General features: G+C 48.8%; 1 protein-coding gene across 3 annotated transcripts in view; it reads right to left on the reverse strand.

Annotated features, from left to right (window-relative positions):
- Positions 1-14,900, reverse strand: part of LOC144945649 (prickle-like protein 2) — a 40,917-nt gene extending 26,017 nt beyond the window's left edge. For 2 of the 3 annotated variants that reach the window (XM_078874200.1, XM_078874201.1), the window contains exon 1: positions 14,159-14,900. The gene's annotated coding sequence lies outside the window, so the exon portion shown is untranslated. Of the gene's footprint in view, positions 1-13,916; positions 14,043-14,158 lie in introns of those variants that run through there. The other variant, XM_078874203.1, reaches the window with a different exon arrangement.
- Between the last annotated feature and the right edge of the window lie 1,324 nt (positions 14,901-16,224).

The following is a 16,224-nucleotide window of genomic DNA, read 5'->3' on the forward strand; positions in this document are numbered from 1 at the left end:
AATCGTCTTCAGGAAAAGGGGGTTATCTTCTAAAGGCAAACTGTTTATAACGGTTTTGGCGGGGCAGCTAATGTTAGTGATGGGCAGCGACCGCGATGGTGGTGGGTTTCCACCAATTAAAGGGCTGCCAGGTAAAAGATTTGCATGTTAATGTAAGATCGGTGAGCAGCCTCCACGGCGAGCGCACTGAGGTGGCTATGTTAATGTGAGAGATTACATAGCCACCTCAGCGCGCTCTGTTCTGGGTGGCGACCCCAGTCGCAGCACACACCCGGAAAAGATTGTCTCCATTTTTCTATTGCTCTCGCGTCAAGTTATCCGCCGCCACGGGGTTTGTGCAGCCGATGCGGGTTTGATGGGGGGGGGGGGGGGGGTGCACACACGAGCTTCGCGGAAAGACTGAAGCCATGGGAATCCATCAGAACCGAATGGGCCCAAACATAGAAACAAAGTCACCAGATATTTTAAACTCGCACTTAAAACCACGTGATGCACCGTGGTGTGACCAGGGGTGCCTGCCGTGCGGTTGACACTATGACATTGACGTGCGATGCGAAATCCTCGACAGAAAAAAAAATAACGACCGTTTTTTTCTCAATATCATTGCAATGATAGTTGAAAAAAATATATTAAATTATCGCTAAAAATGTTTTACGGTGTAATTGACTGGATGTCAGTTACGTGACGTGATCACTTCCATGGGCAACTTAAAAATGTAACTATTATGTTTGTAACTGACGGCTCGTGTGTTGCCAGCGTTTCAGATTGTAAATCTGCACAGTTTGATAACTTATGGCAAGCTGATGTTGAGAGAACCTCGGCTGAAGAACTTCTAAGTCATATTTAGTCTCACTTGGAGTACAGCACCAGAAAGCACAACAATAATACTACAAAGATGTAAAACACAATTACGGAACTATAGGGAATCCACGTGGCAATAAGCGTCACATCGTGACATTTTTTGTAGGCTGTGTCGTGAATAATGACAAATAAATACAATGATCAGCAAATGAAATAAAATCTTTAAGAGGTTTTTTTGGATTAGACTGCGTGTCCATAAATGTGTCGTTAAACCCGCCACCACCCGCCACGGCCAATTAGTGAGGTTTATGAAGTACACAAAACATGCCAATTTGTTGCTGGGACAGCACACCGGTGTGTCGGGGAGTAAAACCCACAAGCCTGCGTGTTAAACTAAATACAATCTTCTCAAACACCGAACATCTCGCCCACCAGATGGCAGTCAATCTCACGTCGTTTTCTTAAAGATTTCTTAGCTCAGACCTTTTGGATCTCACAGATTGGGGATAAATCTCTCACGTGGGTTACCCACGGGACCACACATTCCCTCGCTGTGTACAATGCAGTTCAGATTCATTTAGACTGGAGGAGCTATCATGCTCTTTTTCACAGATGTCCAGTAGAGGCAGGTAAGAACGTCCCAACAAGAAACAATACAAAACACGATGGTAGTGCAAAGTGCAAGAAAGGTAAACAAACCACCCAAACTCATACAAACACGTAAGGAACCTGGCTTTGTCGAGCTCGGGCAGTGTGTCTCAAACTCTTGATATCCGGACAAGGACAAAGATCCCCTCATTTCGCCTTAACAGACTTCTGGGGCAAGTGCTGTTAGCGACCACCTCCGAAGGTGGGAACGGTACACAAGAGGGTGGGTGGCCAGCACCACGTCCGACTGCCTTTGTCTCCCCAGCGCGGATGTTTAACCACTGCACCAGGTACTAATTTAAGGCTGAGTTGCAGTAGGGGAGGCTCAGGATCCCTTTAAACATTCGCTGGCACTGTTATTGGTCGTGAATGAGAATCAAAGTCAGGCCACCGGGGTTCGTAACGCAGTGCGCTGACCTCTGCGCCACTTGCACACGTACAGGCATCTCACGCACACGAACATTCATAAATTCACATGGGCATATACTGTATAGGAGAGTGAGACACGGGGAGGTGAGCGACATGGGGAGAGAGAGACGTTTGGAGGGAGAGAGACGGCTGGATGGAGAGACATGCAGTGAGAGACTTATGGAGAGTGAGAGACATGGAGAGTGTAAGCCATGGGGAGAGGGTGACATGGGGAAAGAGACATGGGGAGACAGAGACATGGTGAGTGAAAGACAATGGAAGAGAGAGCCATGGGGAGAGAGAGAATGAGGAGAGACATAGGGAGAGACGCGGGGAGAGAAAGACATGGACATATAAATATGAGGAGAGAGATACATGGGGAGTGAGAGACTTATCGAGTGAGAGACTTATGGAGTGAGAGACATGGGGAGAGAGACCTGTAGAGAGAGAGACATGCGCACATACTGTATAGGAGAGTCAGACATGGGGAGGGGAGAGACATGGGAAGGGAGATACATGGGGAGTGAGAGACGTGGAGAGTGAGAGACGTGGAGAGAAGGCGACATGGGGAGTGAGACATGGGGAGTGAGACATTGGGAGAGAGAGACATTGGGAGAGTGTAAGCCATGGGGAGAGGACGACATGGAATGTGAGAGACATGGGGAGTGAGACATGGGGAGTGAGAAACACATGGAGAGAGAGACGCTTGGGGAGAGTGACATGGAGAGTGAGTGACACGGGGAGAGAGACCGAGCGAGACAAACAGACCCTCCCTGCACCCTTGGATTGCCTTTCACGACCCCCGAGGGGGGGTCACGACCCCGTGTTTGAGACGCGCTGGTCTGGGGTGACCACCCAGACTGCAGCCTCTGGCGTCTCAACGGTGCTGCCTCTGCACCGTGACACGTGCTCCACACCGTTCTGAGGCTTGCTTGACGGTGCTACCAAGACCCCCCCCTCCCCATCCATAAATTAGCCTCAGATAAATCATCGCTCTAAACGACAGCGGAATCGTCGATGGGTGCTGTGCAAAGCCGTGCACTTGTATGAACAAACGTACGTTTATGACACGTTCTTTGATTTGTAAAAAAAACATTGAGCGATCGGCAAGTTTCGTTGATGATGCTTATAGAGGCAACGAAGAGAATGGTTACAATAGAATCTCAGCGGCTCTTATCCATCTGCTTCCCATCCACAAGACCCAGACCGGTAAGATACGAAGTGCAGAGCAGCACAATTGCTTCAAAAACAATTTTTCTCAACGTTTTTTGTCGTTGTCTTTTTCGGGTCTCAAGCAAATCCTCAAGGGCATCGTAAAATGCCACCGCGGCATTTACCCCGATGGAGGGAGAAAAAGCAGCAGTGAGATTGTTTACGAAATTAACACACTGCGCAGCGTCAACTTGTAAACAGTTATAATAGCCACCGAGAAAGGCAATTGCACCTCCTTAATATATTTTATTTGCAATAACATTTATTGGGCATGTTTGTACCGCGATTTCAACAGCTCTCACCAAAAGTGCGTTGCATTTGTTTTTCATCTGCTGAAACGGGAACGCGAAAACCTTTCCGAATGCGCTCCGCATTAGAGCGCGTGCCAATCTACCGCGCCGCTGCACATTCGAAGTCAAGAGACGAGGGGCCCCAGACGGACCGTGGCAACAAAACAGACTTTCTAAAAAAATCTGAGCGACGCAAACCCACGTGGATTTCACACCCAGCGAGGCCTGCTGTCAGGTCTCCGTTAACGCCTCTCCTCCATTGCCCATCCTCTTCCTCTGTATAGATGTCAAACTCATTCATAGATCAATTGATTTAAAACAAAAACGTAACATTTTTCAGAAGTCAATCCAAAATTGCATTTGGTAAAACACTAAAATCTGAATCGGTTTGTTTAACACGTAGGCACAAATCTGGCTGCCGCCTGATGATGCCGTTTGTAACTACTGGCGAAGCGTCGTACTCAGATTGTGAATGTTGTGGCTTGGCTTTCCAACACACCGGTGTGCTGTACTAGTGACGACTTGGCATGTTCCGTTTACGTGACAAACCTTACTAGTTGGCTGTGTCGGGTGGTGGCGGGTTTAACGACACATTTATATTCACGCGATCTAACCCAAAAAAACACCTGTATGTTTAACACGTAGCCTTTCGCGACCAATATCATCCATAATAGGTTTTTAAAATATTTAGTTTTTTATATTTTCATATTTACGCGATATAACCCAAACACCTCTATTATGAAACACCTGTGCTATGGCGGAATCGGTTTTAGTGCGATATTGCACTTCATACCCAGACATTACGCAGTTTCCCTCCTGAACATCCGTCCATTCCTCTCTTAGAGCGCCCATTCTCTTCCCTCCCCTCGTGCCCCCCACTGCTTCCCCCATCCCCCCCCTCGTGCCCTCCACTGCTTCCCCCATCCCTCCCCTCGTGCCCTCCACTGCTTCCCCCATCCCTCCCCTCGTGCCCTCCACTGCTTCCCCCATCCCTCCCCTCGTGCCCTCCACTGCTTCCCCCATCCCTCCCCTCGTGCCCTCCACTGCTTCCACCATCCCTCCCCTCGTGCCCTCCACTGCTTCCCCCATCCCTCCCCTCGTGCCCTCCACTGCTTCCCCAATCCCTCCCCTCGTGCCCTCCACTGCTTCCCCCATCCCTCCCCTGCCCTTTCGTGACCGCCCCCCCCCAAGGTATCCCTGTATCGCGGTCACTCATTCCTAAATAAACTCGTTCCACTCCCCTGCCATCTGCATCGTTCTATTCTGTCACCGGTTTGTTGTTGCTGTTGTAACTATGTCAAGCGCCTCCAGTGAATGCGCTCTATAAATATATCAAGTAATTACAAGATTATTCATGTGGCTGGTGAGCGTACGAGCGTTACCACTCCGACTGAAGAGCCCTGCCAAGCCACCTGCTGGCCCAGCCCAATATTGACCGCCTGTCGACAGCACAGGACATGTGTACGTGCAACCTATACCAAATAAAGGGCCTTATAATAAACACAACTTTACCCTATCATTCCGACAGTAATTAGTTATGGAGTGCCTATGTCTACTGTGCCCCATGTATGTACCATACATATGGCTATAGCTATGCTGTATGGACTGTGTACACGATTATTTATGCGTTTGGGATGCGTTTTCGGATTTGAAGACGTAAGGAAGATGTCCGATATTTTTTGCATCTTCTGATCATGTACGTGACGCCACACATATGTGGGTGTCTTCACGTTCGCAAAAAGCGACGTCACTCAATGCCACACGATATCACATGTCTTTTTGTGGAGGGAGGAGGGGGGGTACAACAGCAAACATTCCGAAACAAAATAGTTTTTGATTGAACAAAAATAAGAATAGCTGTTACCCATTCTGAAAATAAAACAGGTGGTGTTAAAATGTTCAAACACCAAATAGAAACATTTTGCAAGGAGTCAAGTCCGCATTAACCACATGTACTAGTGGTGAACATGCAAACAAACATGTTCTGATAATAATAATATATACATTGTCTTTGAAACCGATTGGCCTACGCCAGACAGGAACCTTCTTTATGGCCTAGTCTCACCAGTGTCAGACCAGAGAACGCCAAAAGGGGAACAGCAGAAAGACAATGCCACACGTATCAGAGCATTCATAGCTCGGGGTGAGCAGCTACAAAATGGGACCTTTTTTGATTGCCCCAGAAATGTGTATCTACGCCTGTTTTTTTTACATATGTCTTATATATTTTTTTTATTCCAAACACCGGGCGCACGAGCCTTTAAAGCACGGTGCAGACAATCTGCACGCCCTTTTGTAATAAGGATTCCACATAGATAATTCGAAGGCATTATGTAAAATAAGCAATGAATCCTGGCTATTTAGCGTTTGCCGCCCACCTAATTTGACAGCATATGTGGCTACGTCATTCGATTTCAATCGACTAATGACATTCACGGGCGATGTTTCATAAATAATATTATTATTTCACCATGGGAACTGACAACTTAAATATTCAGTCGAGCTCATACACACGTCTTGAAAATAAAGCTAAATTATAGTGGAACAAGTGCGGGCATACAACACGTGATACGGTCCTGCGATTAGGACCTGCACTGATAATACCTTGCTAATTGATTTAAATCCTGTAATGGAAAATCAAATCATTATTCAGATGCCCAAAGTACTGCAATTGAACAAATGTAAGCGAAAGCAGTGGCCGGATATGGAATGTTTAATAAATGTAAGCATCCGAGTGCGTACTGTCGTGAAGGACTCTTCGGCATAAATGGCTGCGCGAAGAAGACGAAAACAAAATCGTGCCTCTCGTTTACTTACGCGTTCGAATGACACTTCGTGACGAGTGCAATCGTCCCAAAAGTCGAACAATATCTGACATTTCAGTCACCCGTCGCGACCGCCCACTGAAACTCCAGCACGAGAATTGGACGTCCTTTACATTCATCCGTTTGACCTCCGCTTCAAAAAGTGCCATGCCCATGTTTGGGAATAGAGGCGAGGGAGCCACATGCATCCCTTCCTCTTGCACGCTCGAGGGCGGGCGAAGATTTAAAGAGCGAGCACTCACCCTACATATCCCACTCGTGGCTCTCGCTTTTCTTTGGTAAATTGTGGCTTGTCGTGGTTGGCAAGGTATCAGTATGGACAGCCTGCAATTGAGGGCTTTCAAATAATTATTCAATGGACTGCCACAGAGTAAGCCTATTGCTCTACTTGCGAAACCGCGAGCCAGCACCGGTGGCAGTCACAATTGTGGGGTTTTTGTGTGCGCGTGTGTGTGTGTGCGTGTGTGTGCGTGTGTGTGTGTGCGTGTGTGGGTGTGTGCGTGTGTGGGTGTGTGCGTGTGTGTGTGTGTGTGCGTGTGTGTGTGTGTGCGTGTGTGTGTGTGCGTGTGTGTGTGTGCGTGTGTGTGTGTGCGTGTGTGTGTGTGCGCGTGTGTGTGTGCGCGTGTGTGTGTGCGCGTGTGTGTGTGCGCGCGTGTGTGTGTGCGCGTGTGTGTGTGCGCGTGTGTGTGTGCGCGTGTGTGTGTGCGCGTGTGTGCGTGCGTGTGTGTGCGTGTGTGTGTGCGTGTGTGTGTGCGTGTGTGTGTGCGCGTGTGTGTGTGTGCGTGTGTGTGTGTGCGTGTGTGTGTGTGCGTGTGTGTGTGCGTGTGTGTGTGTGCATCTCAAGGCCGTGTCGCGAGAAGCCGGAGCAAAGCAGCAAGCAAGCAGGCAGCAGTGCTGGCTACAGACCGAGCAGTGATGCAATAATAAGCAGTGATGCACAAGGATGATTCATCACAATACCGCATAAATTATAAACACGTACAAGTACAGGGCTGGACCGAGATATGTTACGGGATAGAAAATGCATAACATTTTGTAATAGCTAAAGTTGCTGCTGCTCTAATTACAGTATCTTCACAGAATATAAATTACTCAATAGCATCATCATGGATAAGATAACAAAAATATCCGCAGTAATGTTGGGGGGCGGGGGGGGTATGAACATCACGCATCCTGTTATCCGTAATACTATCACACACTGCATCTATGTCCAAATAATGTGGATAAAAGGAAAGAATGTGGGATGCGGTTATGGGGAGTTTCATTGGACCCTATACATCCTGCAGGACCCGACAGAAGTCACGGGTAACAGGGTTGAGGATAAAAAAAGGATTTCGATTGCAGAAAGCGATTTTGCTTCAGTCAGCTGCATTGCAGAGAGTAGGCAAAGCCCAAGTGAATAGACTCATTTAAATAAAAGTCAATCTCCATATATATAAAAGGCAAAGTTGTGATTATTTGTGTCTGTTCAAAATGTTTAGCGTACTTCCCGACATGCAACAAACTTGAAATTTGCCATGTGGGTATTTTCCAGACTGTACACCATGCAAAAATGATTTAAAAAAATACACTTTTGTGTTTTTTTTTGGGGGGGGGAGCACAATAATGCCTATATTTTTTGCACAGCAAGTGAGCTGTGACGTCACATCTGTCATGTGACCCGCGCATGTGGAAGCGTCACGCATTGTAGTGTAGTGGTTATCGCTACGCTGCGAACCCGGCGACCCGAGTTCGATTCCCGCTCACGGCCACCACAGGTGACGATTCTTTGAACCGGTCCTGGGCCTCTCCTAGGTTGACTCAGCCTCAAACGAGTAACTGGTGTGGTGTGTGAACATCGCCACTGGGGAGACAAAGGCGGCCGGGTGTGGTGCATCCAAGTCCCGGGCGAAGCCGGGTAGTACAGCTAGTGTGTAAATAAAAACTCGATACAGCGGAAACAGTACGCTGTGCACAACGAGCTCGCAAGGATGGCACAATTTGTCAAATTAAATTACCGTGAAATATAAAAACGAGACAAAATATTTAATTCTGTAAAAAAAAAATGTTGTTATTGAATCATATCAGGGCACAATCCAACATGGACTGCGTACATCGAATCACGTCCAATTCAACGTGATCCAAATCTGATCGCTTGCAAACATGCCTTGTTGGCTGTCAACATTTCTCAGTAAATACTATACAACACTACCATACAGTACATTTAAAATGTAGTTGGAATATATATATTTTTAATCCGCTGTATTTACTTACAATGTAACTATGGAAACAAGACTGCAACCAACTGAGAGGTCCCAACGTGCAATGATAATGATGCACTTCTAAGGGCTGACAGCCTCGCAGGGGTGAAGAGGCTTGAGAGAGCGAGCGCCTTGTAGCCCTCAGTCGGCCTCCTGAGCACGTGGTGAGAGGCAGGGCAACGACGTGTGGCGCGTTTCCTCCACCCACCCGCACGGACCAGAGTGGTGAAGTATGGTCACCCACTCACCCCCTGATCACGATCGATGCACGAAAGACATAACAGTTTTTTACATTTGCCCACCTTGGCACGCACATGCACGATAGGATATCTCGCAAATGTCTGGCAGAATGGAAATATATCCGACACTTAGCTCAGGCGATATTGCTACATGTTTCCAAAAGCAGCTCAGGAGAGAATGAAACTTCCTCCGGTCACCAAAGTGGCAAACTCAAGGAAGTTTTGCTCCACCTGACATCATTGATCTCTCTGAACAAACATCGTCCTCCATTGGATGTGCTGACCTCCGTGCCACGGTGAAGCCCTGCGAGAGCCGCAGAGGTCGCCGGATTCAAGTTGGTCTCGCGGCGCGGCAGTTGCGACAACATTGCAGCAGCACGACGTCTCTCTGACTCACCTTCTTCTTCCCATCGTCCCCCCCCCCCCAGCAGTAGAAATTAGAACTTCCACGGTGAGGGAGGGGTACAGTGTGGGATATTCTCAGGCCAAATATCCTCCAGAAGGGGGGCCTTTCTGGAGTTCTTTTCTCGTGGGAGGTCCTTCTGGCAGCAGTGGCGTGAGCAATAGATTGCAGGGCTGCACCTCTGCCATCGCCGCCATAATAAGCGTGTAACTGACCGTGGTATATTTCCATATCTTTAATGCTCAGATAATAGAACACGTTATTTCAGGCCATCGACATGAAGCGTGGCAGATGCGGATACCCGATGAAAAAATGTAAAATGTAAAACTCTCCAGGAGTGTGCGACTGTGGTGATCCAGAACAGACAGTATACAAGGTCTAATGACGCATTGCCCGAAGGAGACATCACAGCGACGATGCACTTCGCTGCTCCTGACGCGGCTGTCTGACTTGACCACCTGAGCGTGACATCTACATCAGCAGCCGTACGGCAACAATAAGCACGTGACATGTGGACACGCTGCACGATGGCGACTCCAGCAAGGTCTTTATCAGGGTAGATGCACATTTTTGTGGAAAATCTACAAATCAACTCAAATTAAAATGTATCAGTGGTCTGCAGATAGCAATAACAACAATTGTAAATCCACTGCCAGCAGTGGATAGGAAGATTTGCGGATAAGATGCTGATATAAATGAGGAGGCCTACAGGGCTCGAAAAACTGGCTGCCCTCAAAAGTACAAAAACCGTGGGATTTGAACCCAGGCTAGGATTATGGATGTACTGTGAGGAAATTCGGTTTCTAGCCACACAGTGCTGTTGTTAGACAGCACGACTCACATTTGGTGGGTTAAAAGTTCTAATCCTTGGGCAGGAATGAAGTCAGCTCGTGGTCCCTCTGGGATTGCTAACGCATCGCTTTGTGGCCAAGTCACTAGCGGTTATGCTACATATAGTCCAATCCTAGCCATAGGAATGTGGAATGTCCACCTATAACCCAGATCCACCAATAAAGTTGAGCGCCAACCCAATGTCAATTCGAGCAGGGGGACACTATTGCTTAGGTTTCAGATAACTAAGTTCACTCCGGTGTTACGTTTAGTGTCGGACATACGTTTATGCACAGAGTAGTTGTGCAAACACATGGGTAAGTACTGTGCTCATTTTACATCAAAAACAACAACTGGAAACAGCAGAATATGTTCACCTGGGACAGCTATTTAAGATGGATCAAAATAACAAGAATTGACATAAAAAGATAGATGTGAGCAAGTTGGAGTTTAGAAAGCTCAACTTGATAATTAAATACTTCGGCTTTCACGACCAATAATAATATCCATAACAGGGTTCTTTTTAGACTGAAACAGGAGGATTTCCGCCTGGTGAGGCTGGCTGTAATTACCGGCGAAACATCACGCTACTCGAATTGTAAATGTTGTGTGGGGTTCATTCTCCAACACACAACCGGTGTGCCAATTAGTGAGGTTTGTCACGTAAACAAAACATTCCAATTCGTTGCTCGTACAGCACACGGCTGTGTTGGAGAGTGAACCCATCATCAGGCGACAGCCAAATCTCCGAGTGTAGACGAAGCGATGAAATCAGTCCACGTGCAGGCGCTGTGGGTGGATTGGTGCATCGGCAGGGTCGTGGTGGCTTGGGGAGGCCTTGATCCAGCAGTGGATTTGATCGTGATTCATGATGATTAATTTAATCTCAGGTCAATTTCTACGTAACAGGGTCACCCGGTTGTAGCCTTTCAGCTGTGGCAGTGCAGTCGTGAACGACCTCCACCTTTGACAAAGACTGCAGAGAGTTTCCCATAAAATAGGTCAATGACAAGGCCAAGGCTCAGGAACTCTGGCGTCACTTGCGTAAGCTGCATATATGCCGTTATGCTCAACTGATTATAATTTTAAATCAGTGAATAAGCAACTGGAAAGTATGTACATTGTACGTGTAATGTAGGCCGCGCTTTGCATATTTACAGTGTGGTGTCTGTAATTTATGGGGGAGTTTTCTGTTGGTAAAAAGGGCTTAAGTCATCCTCTTAAAACGCTTGGCGTTCATGGTATTGTGGATATCGGGAGGTAAGTTGCCCTGAACCGCCCATCTTAAATAGCGTTGTGCTTGTGCCCGTGTGTATGCTGGCCTAAAAAAAATCATGTCCCGTGAAGAATCTGCCAGTCGTGCAACAGCAGTACCCTGCCTTGCTAAATACAGAAAATGTGTTACATAATAAGCCTTTGCCGTGCACATGCGTGCACTGCACGCAGTACGACCGGGGCACGTACACACACACACCACCACACACACCACACACACACCACACACCACCACACACCACCAGCCGCTCTCAGAGTCCCACAACGTGCGGCGACCATCTTATTCCGACTGCCACGGAAACAATGGGAACAAAAACAATGGCTAGCATCATTGTCGTCGTCATCACCATCATCAGCCAAGACCAATCGACAGCTGGATGAAGGCCTCAAACCAAGCCGTCGCATTCTATTACAGTGCCGCAATGCAGGATACTTTGTAGACGATTCCTCTGCTCCATCTCCACAGTGTACGCCCTCTCTGACACGTTCCATTCCTCGGCGACCAACCTTTGGGTCGAGTTGAGACGTCTTCGAGCAAGAGGGTAATTGCTATGATTGGGCCAATCACAAACGTTACGCAGCCTCTAAAATATTTATTTTTGTTGTTCTGGCATTATTTGTTCCACCCTCTGTGCGGGGCATTTCCGTTAATTGCACGGTTGGCTAATTGTACGGTGCGAAAGAAGTTCAACATACGTACATCAACATGTGGCCACTTCTCCAAAACCGTTGGAGGAGTTCCAGTGTCAGTCACCTCGACACCGTGAAGACCGTCCATGTGTCGTGCATTTATTCAGCACGTACGTGCCAGGCTCATGTGAGCTCTTTGCTACGAGAGCGACATTCTGCGAGCACGACCGCGAGCAACAAACGAAGATCTCGAGCTCTCAGGGTCCTCGAGGCATTGCGGAGCTCCCAGGAGGATGCCGACATCAACGACAAAGATCCCACGTGTAGCCGGAACAGACTATCGGGGAAATTGCTAGCAGTAAGCACATATGAAGGCTACCGGCACGGCACACGAGGGGGTGGGTGGCCAACACCACGCCCGGCCGTCTTTGTCTCCCCAGTGGCGATGTTTTAGCACACCGCAAAGGGTACTCATTTGAGGCCGAGTCGGCCTAGGGGAGGCCCAACACCGGTTCGGATAATTAATCGTCACTGGCGTTGGCCGCGAGCGGGAATCGAACTCGGGTGGCCAGGTTCGTAGCGCTGCGTAGCGCTAACCGCTACACCACCGCTCCCCTTCCCCAGGAGCACGGCAACATCAAAGCCGCCACAGCCGCACAATCAACACGCGCGCCACGCAACGCCGCTCGTTAACGCCTCGACAGGGAGGGTTGTGGCGGTAACCCTCTTTTTGGCCATCTTTGCAAGATTTTCTAGATCAATTATTACGGCTGTCTCCCACAAGTAATCTCATCATGCCACCGCAATGTCCAGATACCGTTACGTGCACGTCTGCCACGGCGTTTAACATGGGTTCTGCGTGTGTTTGGAATCGGGTCAAATAATTTGCAGCATATTTTTCTAATAACAATGAGCATAGGCAGAACTATGCTTTAATGCGGCGATCAAACGGCCTCTACACCCCCCCCCCCCCCCCCGTTGTTGCAGCCTTTCCAGAATTCCTGTCTAAATGAAAACATATTGTGAAGCTTGCATGCTAAGATTAGGCTCACGCCCCAGCCACACACCACGATCCTACGGGGCGTCTATATTTAATGTAGAACACGGGAATGGAGTGAAATCACAGCTGACACGTCTGAAGGAATTCCTGTATTCTCATGGGGAGCGTTCATCCCACATGTATATATATCTCTTTAAAAGGAGTGCAAACCAGCAAGGGCGTATATTTATATAATTATGTGGAAGTTGAAATGGATTTTTGTTGTCACGGACAATGAATGCCATTTGAACCTCTGATACAGCCAGACCTTATCGGTAAGTGATCCTTATGGCGGTACCCCGGGGTACAAAATAACACAAAATGGCCGAGGCAATTAAACATGTTATTTCTGGGACACTATTTTTGTCCAGGGGTGTGTGTACTTCACTCCGCGACTGGGGTACCAATCGATCCGAAATCGGTGCCACTCCGCGATGTCGAAACGCAGCGAGGACGATTGCGCCGAAACCCTGAACGCTCGCGATACGCACCGTGGTGGTGCATCATCGTGCACAGCTCGTCGAGATGAGTCGATTGCCGCGTCGCCGACCATCAACAGACTCAGAATGACTGCATCACGGACATTATGCGAGAGCCGGGGTACTATGGGACCCCGGGGTAACGCCATCAGGTTCAAATGTCAAAACAGCGAGACCACGCCATTGTCAACACTGCTGGCGATTGCCATCGTACCCCAACTCCCATCTCTCTCGTCCTTTCAATTTATGTACAATTAAGGGTCATTGCCCGAAACGTCGCCGACTACATTTATGATTAAACCTTTTAAGGCCACGGAGTTATTGAACGTTTTGTTGTTGTTGATAATAATTATAACCATCATCACGTTGCGAGTTTGACATTTAAAATGCCTATTGGCATGAGCCGAGTGGAGCGGTGGCGCAGTGGTCAGCACACTGCGCCTACGAACCCGGGGCCACCCGAGTTCGATTCCCCGCCCACGGCACACATCAGTGGCAATATCCGAACCGGCCCTGGACCTGCCCACCCACCCCCCTCGCCACACTTCGCCAGCCCGCACTGACCAGAGTGGTAAAATATGGTGAATCACCCTCACCACCATCATCACGACAACGACGGCGTGCGGAAGGGGTGAAGTGACCGTGCCCACCACCACCACCATCATCCAGCAGTGGATCAATCAAGGACTGACTTGGCCCCTACATTACGGAACACATAACAAGCCACAGCAATGCCCCCCCCCCCCCACACGACATACCAAGCCAGACAGCGCAGTGACGGCCATGGTTAAGAGGCAGAGACGCAGCGAGTTGAGTGGAAGGACACACGGAGACTCACCTCGCGAGGGGATCAGCCCGGTGCTGCTGCTGCTACAGCTGCAGCAGCAGGAGCAGCTACAGCAGCAGGAGCAGGAATGTTGTTTTTGTGGCGTGTGGAGCGGTCTCGTGGAGTTGTTCATTCCTCTTCGGCGAAGGAAGGCAGTAAAGAACCCACGGCTGCGACTACTACCGCTGCTGCTGCCGCTACATCAACAACAGCATCGGCATCATCATCATCGTCGTCGTCAGCATGTCAACAAGAAGAGCAGCGCGACATGGGGATGAGAGTCATTGACGCTGCTGCTGCGGCTGCTGTTTACATCTCAGGAGCGCAGCAGTCTCGGCATCGCCACAGTCACCGCTACCCGCACGGCGGCGGCTGCTGCTGCTGCTGCCGTTTGATGCGGAGAGCGCAGCGCTTCAAACGCCGACGCCACTGAAATTGCTGCTACGAGGATTGCTGCCGCTGCTTCTTACAAGCGCCGGGGGTGGCAATGATGGATGTTGGTGGATGAGTGAGTGAGGGGAAGAGTGAGTGAGTGAGTGGGAGAGAAAGAGGGGAGTGAGACGGAGGGAGGTGAGTGGGGGGTGAGAGAGGAGGAGTGTGCGGAGAAGGGATGAGAGAGCGAGATGATGATGCGGCGGCGCTGCTGGTGGTGGTGCCGCGTCACGTGACTCCGGAATGCGTCAGGGGGAGTTGAACTCATTCCGCTCCCTGCCCGGCACCCCCACCCACCGCTTCCAGGATAGCATCGGCATCGCCACTCCCCTCCTGCCCCTACAACATGTTACATTAGGGGGTCTAATGTACCCCCCCCCCCACCATGTAGAATCCCCAACATGTGTTTATTTATTGTATTTGTTTTACATCGCGGTGGTTGTAGCGGCCTGGCAGGATCACGCGCTTCATGCGCACAACGCGTAGTGCAGGTGGGCCCGGATGTCTTGTGACCCGCAATTAATTGACGAGTAAGATGTTTTTGTTGTTTTGCATATTAATTTCGGTTTTAAATAAATCCCACTTTGTTATGTTACGTTTTAGATAATTACATGTGGGGGGGGGGTCACAAGTCATCTGGACCACTCTGTAACGTAAAATAGCGCTTTGCCAATGCACTGCTGGACGAGTCCACTATCCAGGCTCAAAATACAACCTGCTTAGCTTCCCAGATAATCATCACGCACTCGCGGTGATTTTAAACCTGCGGCCTCAGTCTGTACAGGATGGTCCGTGTACAATACACACTCCACTAATGATGTCTAATGCCCCTCCTTTCTTAGCAAGTTGATTGGAATACAATCTATAAATACCATGCATATATGTAGGACTGCACTGCACATACAGACACAGTTACAAACACATATGCTCAGGAATCTATTTTATATACGTTTTTATCGTGTGCAATATACGTAGAGCTGAAAATCGATGTCCCTCCTGGTATTTTAGCAGGGTATGCGGGACTGGATCACCCTGCATGCATTGCTCATCCACCCACCCACACAACTGGCTGAGCTCAGCTGTCTGCAGCCCAAGTAAACATCTCGGCACATCCCCTTCCGTGCACAAAGGCAACAAATCTTCTCAAAGTTTCCACCCTCTTCTATAAACGCCAGCTGCCTTTTTCATTCGTGCGCTGACTGCGCGCGCGTGTGTGTGGGGAGCGGTGGTGCAGTGGTTAGCGCTACGAACCCGGCAGAGACCCGAGTTCGATTCCCGCTCACGGCCACCAACGCCAGTAACGATTATTTGGAACCGGTCCTGGGCCTCCCCTAGGTCGACTCAGCCTCAAATGAGATACCTGGTGCGGTGTGTAAACACGAAATTATTTCGTGGGATAATGAATTAATGTAAATAAAAATAGAATTTGCTCCTAGCAGAAGGAAGCAACGGGCAAGGTACTCTGGAATAACTGGCATTAACCTCAACTGTTTTATATCCCAGGTAAAGCCCACTGAGATAGTATGTCTTCTTCAGAAGTGACCTGGCTACACATGATAGCTCAACAGAGGGGCTTATCATCATCATCATATGCAATAATTTAAAGTTGCAGCATAAATAATCTAAACTCACGCTTTAAAGTGTGG

Source organism: Lampetra fluviatilis, chromosome 38 (genome assembly GCF_964198595.1).
Source record: "Lampetra fluviatilis chromosome 38, kcLamFluv1.1, whole genome shotgun sequence".
NCBI lineage: Eukaryota > Metazoa > Chordata > Hyperoartia > Petromyzontiformes > Petromyzontidae > Lampetra > Lampetra fluviatilis.